General features: G+C 35.6%; 1 protein-coding gene across 1 annotated transcript in view; it reads right to left on the reverse strand.

Annotated features, from left to right (window-relative positions):
* Positions 1-14,495, reverse strand: part of GRID2 (glutamate ionotropic receptor delta type subunit 2) — a 1,380,265-nt gene that overhangs the window by 1,115,862 nt on the left and 249,908 nt on the right. The gene's annotated exons all lie outside the window — the stretch shown is intronic.

A 14,495-nucleotide genomic window follows, 5' to 3' on the forward strand; every position in this document is an offset into this window, starting at 1 on the left:
TGGAGCACCTGACCCCACAGTAATATTTATTAACATCCCAGGGCATTAGACTTTATCAAATCCTCAGACTGTGATGCCTATAAATTTTGCATGTCTGAGGATGTAGAACTTTTTCTTAGCAGACCTAAAAAAAAAGTTCAATGGACTGATAAATGTTAAAAACAACAAATAATGTTTCTACTTTTTATGTACATACAGATCAATATACATAAAGGCACTGTAGAATATGTGCTATTCCAGATTCTTATTTACTCAGTTTTAATTCTATTTGGTCAGCCACAGAATTATGAAAAACCTTTAAGAAATATCAACTGACATTTCTGACTCAATAAGGAAGGACTAACATTGAGGCTAAATTGATTATATGAAATATACACTAAAGGAATTAATTATTATTGTTTTAAATTGTATGCTACAAATGTTGATATTAATAAACATATATATTAAGCATATACACATATTTTCATCTTTTTTAGAGAAATAATTTTTAAACATTTATCAGCACATCACTGGACACCAGGAACAAGTGGGTGAAAACTGACTTAAGTTAGAAAGAGAAGACTAAGTCAAAGGCTACTACTACATTGAACCCTCAACTACCTTATTTATTCTGCTACCAGATACCAACATCCACCAATTCTTGAAATACTACTTGTCTCCCATTCTATGCATATCTTTTTTGATCACTGATAACTTTTCATGTCTCTTAAAGTCTATCTTACTTTTAAAGTATGTTTGCCTCACTATGACTAATTCTGCAAAATTTCATCAGATGAGTATTCTAGTCACTACATTTCTCTTCAGATGTGTTTAGTCTGCTAACTTTACAATGAGTTTGACCTCAATTTTTATATTTCTTATTTCCAGAGTTCTTGTATTTTTATGTTTTCTTTCTTATTTTTTCCTCCTAAATTTGCCCATTTTTCAGGATCTTATTCTTTTATGAATAAATTTGACTGTCTAATGTATTTAAACTCTACAGCCTGGTGCACAAATTTATGTACTGGTAGAGTTTGGCTGGCCCACCCCGATGGGGGCCCATCGGGTCTGGCTGGTAGGGGAGAGGGGTCGCTGGCAGTTGGCCAGCCAGCCCCACTCTGGATCAGGGTGTTGGGGGCCAATCAGGGTTGGAGACGGCCATGAGGAGGGCTACGGGCAGTTAGCCGGCCGGCCCAGACCCCGATCAGGGTGTTGGGGGCCAATCAGGGGCAGGGCCAGCTAGGGGGAGGAGCTGCAGGCAGTTGGCCAGCCAGCACCACCCCCAATTAGGTTGTTGGGGGCAGATCAGGGTCAGGGACAGCCAGGGGGGATGGCCAAACAGGGCCCGGACCAGGCAGGTTGGCTGCTGTAGTACGCATCATAGCCACTGGTCATTCTGCCATTCAGATTATTGCACTTTTATATATATATGGATATAACCTCTATTTATGTTACATATTGCTTTGTAGATTATTTTTTAATTTAATGTATTGGGTTGGCATTGGTGAATAAAATTATTTGTTTCAAGTGTACAATTCTATAACAACACATTGTTATATTGTGTTGTGTGCTCACCACCCAGAGTCTCCTTTCCTCACCATAAATTTAAACCCTTTTATCTTCTTCATCCTCCTCCTACCCTCTTTCCGCTCTGGTGATCATCATATAACTATCTTTGTCTGTGTTTGTTAGTTTTGTTTGCTGCTTTCTATCTTTTATTCCAAAAATGAATGAAATCATATGGTTCTTGTCCTTTTCTTGTCTGACTTATTCCACTTAGCATGACACTCTCAAGATCCATCCTTGCTGTACCAAATGTCAAAATTTCATCCTTTTTATGGAGGAGTAGTATTCCATTGTGTAATGTCTATCTATTATCCCATTGTGTACTTTACAATTGTGTTATGTGAATGTGCTTATATTGTTTGCTCTCTTCTCTGAAGGAGAACATTAAATGCCTCAATTGAAAATATTACAGAAAGATTTTGCAGTTGTTTTTGTAAAATTACTATTACTATTACTATTATTACATTTATGTAGTAATCACATTACTGTCCCTAAGCCAATTTTAAGTTTATTCTTGGCTTAGTTTGCTCTACAATATGCAAACAACATGGATTGAGGCTCTGCTTCTACACCAGAGTCTTCTCATGACCATGAATTCTCAAAAGAGATTATTATCCCCTGTACTTTATCAAGGCTGAGAGAGACTTCTTTTTCTATTCCTCTTTAGCCTTTTGTTTTTGTTTTTTAATTTACTCTTGATTATAATCCTTCGCGCACTCAAGCTCATGCACCCTCAGAACAGGCTCCTGACACTGCACCAGCCCAAACCTTTCACACACATGCCAAAGATGATCAAAAGCAAGTCTCTAGGCCAGTCAGGATGTGACTATAGATGCCCCAGGCCAAGCGACATCTTCAGCACTAATGAACTGTCCTCATTTGTCATGTGGCATAGTCCCTGGACTCAATTGAATTCTGTATTTCCTTGCAAACACATCTACTCTTTAAAAAGATGTGTGATTTGGTTTGTATGTATCTGTTTTATTTTTGTGTATGTGTGCTTTTTTCTTTTTTTTTTCTTTTTATGCAGTATTTTTAGTAATTTTTAGCAAATGTAATTTAAGATATCTAGACTTCCAGGTTGCCACAATTCCGATTTCTAAGAAAAACTGTGCAATACAGATTTTTAAAACAGAAATGAAAAAAGAAATGGAATGAAAAATTCAAATGAAAAAATCTTCAAGTATATACATATATATACAAGTTAATATATATCATATATGTATATATGTTATATATTAACTAGGTATTAAGATTAGCAATAATTCATTTTATTACCGACTAGAGGCCCGGTGAATGAAATTCGTGCACTGGGGGGATGGGTATCCTCAGCCTAGCCTGCACCCTCTCTGATCTTGGACCACAATCCAGGACTGCTGGCTCCCAGCCACTCACCTGCCTGCCTTCCTAATTGCTCCTAACCAGTTTTGCCTGCCAGCCTGATTGCCTCCAACTGCCCTCCCCTGCCGGCCCATTTGCCCTAAACTACCCTCCCCTGTTGGCCTCATTGCCCCCAACTGCCCTCCCCTGCCAGTGATCTTGTGGCTGTGGGCACCGCCATCTTTGAGGGTGTGGCAGTCAGTTAGCATATCCTCCTTATTGGCTGTGGGCACTGCCATCTTTGTGATAGCATGAGGGTCTAATATTCCCTCTTTATTAGACAGGATTACCTTTTTTACAAATTTTCTTCAGTCAATATAAATTACATAGGTAAAGAAATCCACTTTTTGCCAGCATTATTGCAAATGCTTTACAATTATTACTTCACTTAATTGTCACAACAGAACTCTAGGAAATTAGTATTTCCATTCCACAGACAAGAAATTCAGGGATGAAAAATTTTTTCAAGTTCATAAAGTCAGCAAGTGATGGAGCTGGGTTTTTAAGACAAACATTGCTCCCATAAAGTCTATGTCTGAATTACTGTGTATTATCATCTCAGTGGAAGTTGAAACATTACTTCCTTGGTTCCATTGTGAACACCTCTTCATGTAGAGGCAATAGTCTGAAGAGTCCCCATTCCAGTCCTTGGTGATGCCACTAATTACCTACGTTGTCTTAGGTGACACATTCTTCTAGGCTTTATTTTCTCAAGCATAAAGTAAGTAGTTAAACAAGATAATATGTGACAGCACAATCCTAATAGACAATTATTTCTAAGGAATCATGAAATTAGAAATTAACCATTTAATTGAAACTCTACTAGAAGAAAAATGTAAAGGGTTTCAACTCCTTTGTGTAAATTACAAGGCACACGATTTCTGGATACTATAGTTAAGGATATATTTAATTCTGTTAAAAATGGCCAGACTGTCTTCCAAAGTAACTGTATCATTATGCATTAACGCTAGCAATGAATGAGCATCTATTGTTCCATATCCTGTCCAGAATTGGGTTTTATCAGTGTTCTGGATTTTGGCCATTCTAATAGGTATGTAGTGGTATCTCTTTGTTGTTTTAAGTTTCATATACCTGATTGCATAATATATGAGGCATATTTTCATACACTTCTTTTCCATCTGAATATCTTCTTTGGTGAGATGGCAGTTAACACGTTCAGTTATATCTCATTTTTAATTAGGTTATTTTATTATTGTGGAATTTTAAGTTCTTAGTTTCTTTTAGATGAAATTCATTTATTAGATTTGTCTTTTGTAAATATTTTCTATCAGTATGAAGTTTAGCTTTTCATTCTCTTTAGTTTGGGAATATTTTCATTATTTTTTTCTTCTTACATTGAATATACAGAAATGAGTCATGAAAGCTTTGTGTCAAAACACTTAAATTTACTGAGAGAAATGTATAGAAAGGTTTACATGAAATGTTATATGACTTTCTGATAACTTATCTAGACCTCAAAATAAATTCTTAAAAATATTTTGAATAGCCGAAACCGGTTTGGCTCAGTGGATAGAGTGTCGGCCTGCGGACTGAAGGGTCCCGGGTTCGATTCCGGTCAAGGGCATGTACCTTGGTTGCGGGCACATCCCCAGTAGGAGATGTGCAGGAGGCAGCTGATAGATGTTTCTCTCTCATCTGTTTCTAACTCTCTATCTCTCTCCCTTCCTCTCTGTAAAAAATCAATAAAATATACTTTAAAAAAATATTTTGAATAGATATTCAACATGAGCTTTTTATCAAGAAACTAGAGGCCTGGTACATGAAATTTAATCATAGGTAGCGTCCCTAGGCCTGGCTGGTGATCAGGGCCAATCAGGGCCTTCCGGCTGCCAGCTACGGCCTTCCTTCCTTGGCTGCCAGCTGCCAGCCGAGGCCTTCCTTCGTTCCATGCCATCCCCTGGTGGTCAGTGCATGTCATAGCAAGCAATCAAACTCCTGATCTCTTGGTCGAACTCGCAAGGGGGACACTTTGCATATTAGCCATATATATATATATATATATATATATATATATATATATATTCTAATCCAAAGAAACAATATGCTAAGCAAAATAACTTAGCCAGTTATTATAACAGAATCTTATTTTGTTCTTTTATTTGACCAAAACAACATGGGTTTACAGTTGTTAATACTATGAATTAAGATAGGAAAGGTCATTTATACTATGTTATTATGATTGGGGCTTTGGAGCCAGATTGCCTGAGTTCGAGAAATATGGATTATTAATAAAATATAGATTTTTCCACTTTAGTGCACCTTTGAGTGACTATAGTTTTCAGAGTTAAATTTGGATAATTATACTTCTACTTCCCAGTACTGTCAGGATTAAATGAGTTAATATGTATGAAGAATGTCAACATGAACTGGTACATAATAAGCCTTTATTCACTTATTGTTAGTTACTGTGATGATTCTGCTGATTTTATGATGTTGATGTTACCATATTGAATTTTAGGTAGGAAAAAGATACCTAAAATATGAAGTTCAGAACAACACGATCAATGATGCTTCACATAGTGAAATCTACTGAGTAGCTTTACTAGATATGCATCATGTGTGTGTACTGAGAGAAGAGATAGCAAACTGATTCAATCTCTAGACATTAAAGTCAATTTAAAAGCAATCTGGGTTTTAAAATACCTTGAAAAGCTCATATACTTGGGTGAATACTAACTCACTTTTCTATAAACAGTAAGCCTCTCTTTAGGAGAAACTTTAAAGCTCTCAAATATTTCCTTGCTAGATATGAGATAAAAACTCACTATTATTACTTTATGCTTATTTGTATATTGGATCATTTATTGACAGTAGTTCAAGTCAGAAATATATGATGGATGATGACTTTTCATAGCCACTGGAAACTGATCTACTATATGCCATTTGCTATCATATTTTCCCCTAATTTATATATATAACTTACTCTTAAAGACTGAACTTTAAAGGGCCATGCCTATTACTACTATATTGATTTAACAGATGGGGAGATTGAGCTCTATATAAAGTCAGCACTTTCAGGTTCAGGGCTAATCTAAAGAATGAGACTTAACTAGGATTTCATCTCACTATTACCAAAAAGTCATGAGGACTGGAGCTGAGCCTGGGTGTTGGTAGACTCTGAGAAACTTTGTATGAGCCATAAGATTAATAATAATTAAATGTATTAAATCTGGGACTTTGTCATAGATATTTGTAGTTAAAAAACAACTTGTTTTTCAAATGCTAGCCACAAATTTACCCTATGTCGTATAGCTCTAATATTAAAATGTAATGGTAAAATTCCACATGTAGAGACATTTTGTGGGGGGCTTTAAGTCGAAACAAATAAAAGATGATAAAAGTGAGAATCAAAATATGTGTAAACCTTAGATTATATAACTCTGATCTAACATTTCTTTATTAAATATTTATTCCCCCTTATCCTCTTACACAGCTTGTTTTGACACCATTTGCAAAAATTATAATTTTCAAGTTTATGGCATAAAATTTTATCTATATTCATAAAGTATTTTGAAATAATGCATTCATGGAAAAAATTGAGTTCAAGATCAGCGGTGGGTGCTGCCTTTCGTAGAAACAGAGGGAATATGCCATGTGGGAGTTAGTGGTGCTACAGCATTTACTATGGTAATTACTCCAGGATAATCATAGCAGAAGAAAAAAATTTCTTGCTTACATGAGCAGAATCAAGTTCTTCTTCAAGCTATTTTGGTATAAACACATGCCACTACCGTCTCTGACTACTATAATCTAGAATGTGCATATCTTATTCCACTGGAAGAAAATCTCCTCAGGGCCAGAGTGATCACAGATAAAGATCTTTATATTTCTAGGACTTAGCTCCATGTTTAAGTATAGTTTTCTTTGATAACTAAGTAAATAATATTGCTATGTTTCATTTAAGTTAGGGGAATTTTTTTATTACCCAAGACAGAGAAGATAAAAATTTCTTTATTTTGAGTGCCTATTTACTCCCGTGTTGTTTGGTTCACATCGAGGATAAGCATCTCATATATGTACTCTGTAGTTATAATTCAGATGCTATTATAAAACATTCTAGTCACACAAATAAAACAAAGTAATTTATTCAATCTAATAACAACCATATTGCATATATGTATATACTGTATGTCAAAAATGCATGCTCAATAAATTAAAGTTTTTATAAAATAACTATTTAATATTTTTAAAAAAACCAACCTGAAATCTTAAAAATTTTACCAGTTTCTCACAGATGACTTTAAAGATTATTTAAATGTTAATTCACACAACAAATTTTCCATCTTCAAAAGTTTTACAATGGTGATGAACTTTATTTATTTAAATCAATAAAATATTTTTTGGAAGGAACAGCAGCTTCAATTACAGAGTAGAATGGACTGCATGCTGATAAATATGGATTTAAAAATAAATGCCATCACTTAATAGATCACATAGACTTTCTAATTCATCACCTTTTGAATCTCAAAATAAACTTGAGGAGTCATTTAAGTAGTTTTTTAATTCCCATTTTATAGTTCAGAAATATTTACTCAGAGAAATTGCTAAGAGCCAGATCCAAGAATAAAATGAATGTGTTAGATTCCAAAGTTGATGCACTTTCCACTTTACCACTTTCAACATTGAGAATCATTGTCCCAGAACCAGTAGTTAAAAAATACATCCTATAAATTTTCATGTTAAATGAAGCCTCATTAAAGTCCTTTGGTATTCACTGTGAATAAATAAACTCGGAAAAAAATCCTAAGGAAAAAAATAGAAGTCCTGTAAAAATTTTAAACCATGTATTTTCTGCTCATTCTTCCCAGTCTTTCTTTCAATAACATTAACAAACCTCCTCAAATATATGTGGACTTAATAGAAATAAGGGGAATGTAGAAATAACATCCATTCTGAGAGAATTTTTTTTCCTTTTCTTGTGACTCATTCACTCACATTACTTCCTATACCAGTAATTGTAAAAACATTCTGATAATAATACATAACCAAGAAAATAGATAAAACAATAATTATACTCCAAATTATAACCTTCTTTATGTTGACAGATTCCTAATAATGCTTAAGAATTACATGAGAGTGGTCTTATATAATCACCTACAGATTCTTGCTATGAAATCTTAGGCTGATTCTTACCATGACTCAAATATTTTCAATCATCCTTAATTGACTCACCCCAGCAACACTTCTAGACTTTTTCCACCCCACCCCCCAACGCACTTCCCCAATGTCCCTTCACCTTAATTATTATTGAGATGATTATAATAGCTTCCCACACATTTTCCCAATTTTCCTTCTGTGTATCAACAAACATGATTGTCCAAGTAGCTCTATTGTCTAATACTTACCAAATCTTCTTCGCTAACACCTTTCTAAACCTAACTGCTTTCATAAATCTCTTTTTCTTCCTACTCTGGATTCTGTTCTACTTAATTCAAAATTATTCTCATGAATTCAACATTTCACTAAACCCTAGCTATTCTTGTACATGGAACTTAATCATCAAACTCAGAAGAAAGACTATGCTTATAGTATTCATTTTTTCCCAGCCCACTCACTATTCACTGCAGTACTAGTCTTCCATTAACACTGTAAGAAAACTAGCCATAATTTAACTGGTGAGTTCCTTATCTCTAGAATCCATGGACTTTTTACAATCCACATTCAATCAACATTCAGTGACAATGATAACAATAGCCCCCCAAAAGGATGATAGTCTTTTCAGAGAAGTGATCTCCACTGGTTCGCCTTACAATTTCAGACTTGCTCTATCTTTGTTGCCCTTCTCACATAAGTATTTGCAATGATATATAAATGGTTTCCTACCTCCCCTATATTAATCTTTGGCAGTATCATCCAAGCCGTGCTTTAATTTTCACCTCCAGGCAATGTAATCTCAAACCATTGCCCCATGCTTCCTCTATTGAGCTCCAGCTCCACTCTTCCAGTTGTATGCCAATACCTAGATTTTCAGACATGGGTTAAAATTTCAACTCTGATACTTATTAGCTATTTAATTTTTGTTAAGTTGACTAAACTCACCTCCTTGATTTTCTAATATATGCAAGGGCTTGTGTGAGGAATGAAAAAATAATTTATGTAAAACTCATAACTGTGCCTGATCTTAGTAAAAATTCTATAAATATTAGCTACCTTTTATACTTATTTACCCTATGTCTGTCTTTTCTTCTATGCACCTTATTTCTGTTAATTATATATTTGTTCAGTTATAAAGCTCAAAAGCTCAGAATCTTCTTTGATTATCTTTTTTACTGTCCCCAGAACTATAATAAGATGCCAAGCCTTCCTACAGCATAGCTTCCTAAGTAGCTCAATTTTTCCCCTTCCCACTACAGCTATCTATTCTAAGACCTTATACCTCCCACTGGACTATTTTCCTACAGATTCTGGTCTGGTTTCTCTGATTTCACTTTCTTTTTTTTTAATATATTTTATTAATTTTTTTTACAAAGATGAAGGGAGAGGGATAGAGAGTTAGAAACATCGATGAGAGAGAAACATCGATCAGCTGCCTCCTGTACACTCCCTACTGGGGATGTGCCCGCAACCCAGGTACATGCTCTTGACTGGAATCGAACCTGGGACCCTGGAGTCCGCAGGCTGACGCTCTCCACTGAGCCAATCCAGTTAGGACAGATTTCACTTTCTTGACCACTCATCTATCACTTTTATTGTGGGAAGCTATTTTCTCATTTCCTAAAGAATATATGTTAACCTTTGACACTTGAACAACACAGGTTTCAACTGTATGGTTCTGTTACTGTAATTAGCTAGTTATTAATCTTAATGATGGGAAGAGAGGGAAGGGAAGGCCAGACACTGTGAGCATGGTCACCACGGCAGCTTCACCAGGAAGCTGCAACTTCACCCTTCCCAGGGAACCAACTGTTCATTCCCTGCAGACCACAGAGGGAAGTATGAGATGGGTGCATACACAGTGAGTTTGGGGTGAAATTCAGGAGATACTTGCCTGTCAGTCTAACTTGGGAAAATATTTGTTGAGTTAATTCAGTGAATGAACATAGGTTATCAATAGTAAGGTTGGCCGGTCAAGGGCATGTACCTTGGTTGCAGGCACAACCCCAGTAGGGAGTGTGCAGGAGGCAGCTGATCGATGTTTCTAACTCTCAATCCCTCTCCCTTCCTCTCTGTAAAAAAAAAGATCAATAAAATGTATTTTTTAAAAATAGTAAGGTTTGCAACAAACCTGGTATGATGCTAACTTACCTCAAATAGACTGTTATATTTGGTACCAAATATTTGGATTACATTGAACTTATACCTCTACCTGTGGATGAGAGGAGAAGCAGTACTAAGAGCTAACACCCATACTCCTTAAAATCCCATAACACTTCATCTTTATCACTGTTGAGGTCTTTCGAATTTATTGTACTTTTTGTCATAATTACTTCTATCTATGTTTATGTTATTTATGTCTGTTACTTGTTAAGCACAGTATTTTTTTTTGAAGCTAGAAATTACACTGATGAAGCTTGGTATCCTTTTCAGCACTTAATGTCTTTTGCAAAATATAAGCACTCAATAACATCTGTTTAGATGAACAAGTAAATGAATCAATAATTAACAAATAATGGATGCTGATTTTCATAAATTTTTTTTTATTCAGATAAACAAGCCTCATTGGCTACTTGTGCTAATCAGACCAATAAAAATGCTCTTAAGTTAAAACATTAACTGTCACACTTAAAGGGGAAAAAGATAGTAGTCACAGACTCTGCATATCATGATCTTATTCTTTAGTTCAGTGGTTCTCAACCTTCCTAATGCTACAACCCTTTAATACAGTTCCTCATGTTGTGGTGACCCCCAATTTCATTTTTACAAATTGAACATAATTAAAGCATAGTGATTAATCACAAAAACAATATGTAATTATATGTGTTTTCCGATGGTCTTAGGCGACTCCTGTGAAAGGGTCCTTCGACCCCCAAAGGGGTCGCGACCCACAGGTTGAGAACCGCTCCTTTAGCTTCTTCTGTCCAACTCAGTTAAGAAACAATCCATGTTTTCATTTAAGAGCTCAATGTTGTGACTTTCAGTCCTAGCATAATGCCAAACCTGCTGTAAAAACCCTTTGAGAGCATTAGTTAATGCATATGCATAGCACTTTTTATATTATAGAACTCGGGTGCTTATCGCTTTCTTTAATGTGAAAAGCAATTAATCTGCTATAGATGTGCAATAATTATTTTTAAAATATCACTTGCTCTTAAAACACAGTGGAGGCATTGTGCCTTTGAAGTAACATCTTTGAGCTCAAATTTTGCTGCACATTAGAAGAAACCCTAAGACTGTGCTATGTGAAGGCTGATGTCTTTATTAATGTCTTTATTAGTGTTTCATGTTGCTTGCTGAATTATGATTTTCTCCATGCCGAGTTCACTATTCTACCACTGGCTTGGGAAAGAGGGAACCTTGAAGCTGGAAATCGGATACAGGCATTGCCAGAACAGTGACTGTTTCTGTTCTGAGGTTTCCATTGTGGGTCCAACCCATACCCAAGCCCAAGTTAGATTTTACAGTCACACAGATGTATTTTGAATATGTCTGCATCTTTGATTATATCTTTCCTCCTTTCAGAACAGAAAGCATAGGCTACTATTTTTCTTGAACTTTATGTCTTCTCTAACTTCTTACTCAACTCACCACCCTTTTGGAAATCTCATTTTTCCACTGAACTTTTTATTTTGTTCCTCCTTCATGGAACTACTGTCTAGGAATTATATTATCTAGAGACACAAACTGAACCTTTGATAGTAGTTTAAAGCTCCTTGAAGATACAGAGTGCATGTAAATTACCTCTATGTTCTTCACTAGTTTTACCTTGCTCTCTCGCACTGGGATGCTGAATAATATTGAATAAATGATGAAATAAAGGATCTTATAATGAAAACCATGCTTTTGTGGACCCTTCCTGCTTTCCCTCCTGCTCTGCTGCCTGGTGTTTGGCCACTTGCTGCTAATTAGTATCTATTAAACCCTGGGTCTTAAGAATAAAAAGGGATAAAATGCAAAACAGTTCTTTTTGTAATGTATTAGTTTCTCCTTATTACTCTTTACAAGTTTACAGGTAACAAAAATATTGGTTGTGCAATTTGCACAACAATAAAATGTGTTTTTTCACCTAGCCCCTTAATGAGGAATCTAATTTTCACAATAAAGCATTCCTATAAAGAAGGGAATAAAAGACATATGTAATACCTTAATCAACAAAAAAATAAAATAAAAAAGACATGTATATGAAAATTTTTCCTCATAGAAAATGGAATAAAATACTCAAGAATTTGTAACTGATTCATCCACTAACTTAAAGTAGAGGATTTTTAAAAAGAGCCATTTTAAATATATAACTGGAACATTACTTTTCATGAATTTCATTCAATTTGTCCTATTTTCAGTAAAAATAACTGTGTTTCAGAAGCAGTCATTCAACTACGCTGTGGAATGGTTATTTGGAGATCAACCTTATTTCCGGTCAGACCTAGTGCATTTCTGAAGGGATGCTGCCACTCAGTATCAAGACAGCTTTGATGAACTGTTGGAATACCTATGCGCATGAAGATTTCAGCTTATAAGTCACAGAAGTTAAAGGTCTGTGTCAGGCGTTCTTTTTAATAACAATACGATGCATGCATTGTCTGCATAAAACATTCAAACGGACAACATGACCTGACTGGATTGAAGAAGTCATCAAATGGCTAAGAGTTAGTTAAAATGAGGTGTCCCAAGTAGGCGGTCCAGTGTAGTGGTTAATAATATCCATTGAAAGCCCAATAGGAAAAAGTGACACACTCAAAATGGCATCATTTGAGAAAGGCTTCTTTTTTGAAGGCAAGAATTACATAGGTGTGGGTCAGGTGTAGCAAAAATATGAAGGAAGGTATAAGAATCCAGAGAGAGCAGCCGTGAGATGGTAATAAGCCACAGACCACAGGATAGGGAAAGAGAGGAATCAGTGGAGTTCTGAAGGAGAGAGTGAGGTAGAGCAGGCTGCCTTTAGGAAAGCATGCCTTTTGTTGAAGTCCACACTCAGCCAGAGTTGACCTCACACAGGAGACAGAAAATCAATACCTTAAACTCATTCTCCTCCCTCCCACAGATGTATACCCCGGTCTCCAGATTAGCAGACAAACAGAAATCAGTGTTCTCGGCACTACTATGTTTTCAGGGGTGACAGGTTACTTAACCTGGCTGTACCTCAGTTTCCTCATCTGAAAAATGCTAATAAGAATAGTAACGACCTTATATCTTATAAGCTATAAAGATCAGGTGGAAAAAAAATGAAGCACTTTTAACAGTTCATGGGATATAGTAAGTTATAAATAAATGTTGCTTCTCATTATTGGGCTTGTCAATTATGGCTTTTATTTTTGTCAGTGTAGCTCAAATGTAAAAGCCACAAAGTGATGTTTCTTTCCTCATTGTAGATATCCATATACCACCGTACATTACTCTGAATTAAAAGACCAAGAAAATGGAGCCCTGGCTGGGTGATTTAGTTGGTGGTAGTGTCATTCATTCCCAGACACCAGAAGGTTTCAGGTTTGATTCCCACTCAGGGCACATACCTAGGTTTTGGGTTCAATCCCTGATCGATCAGATTCAGCATTACAGAGAGGTGAATTTCAAATCCAAAAAGAATCGAAAATGCCCTTCTTATGCCCCAGATGTGAGTGAGACCTGCCGAACCACTGGACTTCCTTTGGAACATAGTCCATCTCCAAGGAAATAGAAAACAAAAACACCTAAAGCATATTTGGGTAGCAGACACATGAGTAATACGGCAGTGTTAGCCAGCAAGTAATGAATTTGATGATGGAAATAAGTAAGTACAAGTAAAGTAACTGAATAAAAATTTGAGTATTCAAAAAAAAAATCTAATCCCTCAAACACAGCAAACCCATTCCTCCAAATGGTATTCCCATATGTAATAGCTTGGAATCCTATTTCCTTCTATATTTGCATGGCCAGCTACTTTCCAACCTCAAATCTTGGCTTACATGTTACTATTTTTGTATCTTCCATATCACTCTATCAAAAGTAACCTCCTTGTTTGAAATCTTACACACACACACACACACACACACACACACACCTATTATTTTCTATCATATTATCAAGTATCATTTACACTTTCCGTTATATCACTGATAGTCAATAAAAACCATTATCTGCATGTTTAGCTCTTTTAATTCTACTGGTTATAAAGTTCTTGGGTACTTGAGTTAAATTTGTCTCATTTACCTGTATGATCTCCTCATATGTCTAGCTGGTAAGTTAAAGAGTCTTATAAATAAGTGAGCAATTGTAACTTTGATTTCTGAAATGAAAACCAAGTGTTCTTGGTAATTCACAGTTTTCTGCCAGTTGTTCTACCCTTTCCATATTTAAGCTCTAAGCAATTTCCAAGGAAAGAAGTATACACTGGTGATTCAGTCTGTGCTCTCATGGAGGGAGCCTGGGCATGAATTTTAGGTAGTGAATAATGGTGGTTTGAAAAGTCTTCCTGT

The sequence above is a fragment of the Myotis nattereri genome (assembly GCF_964212035.1).
Source record: "Myotis nattereri genome assembly, chromosome: 1".
Lineage (NCBI taxonomy): Eukaryota > Metazoa > Chordata > Mammalia > Chiroptera > Vespertilionidae > Myotis > Myotis nattereri.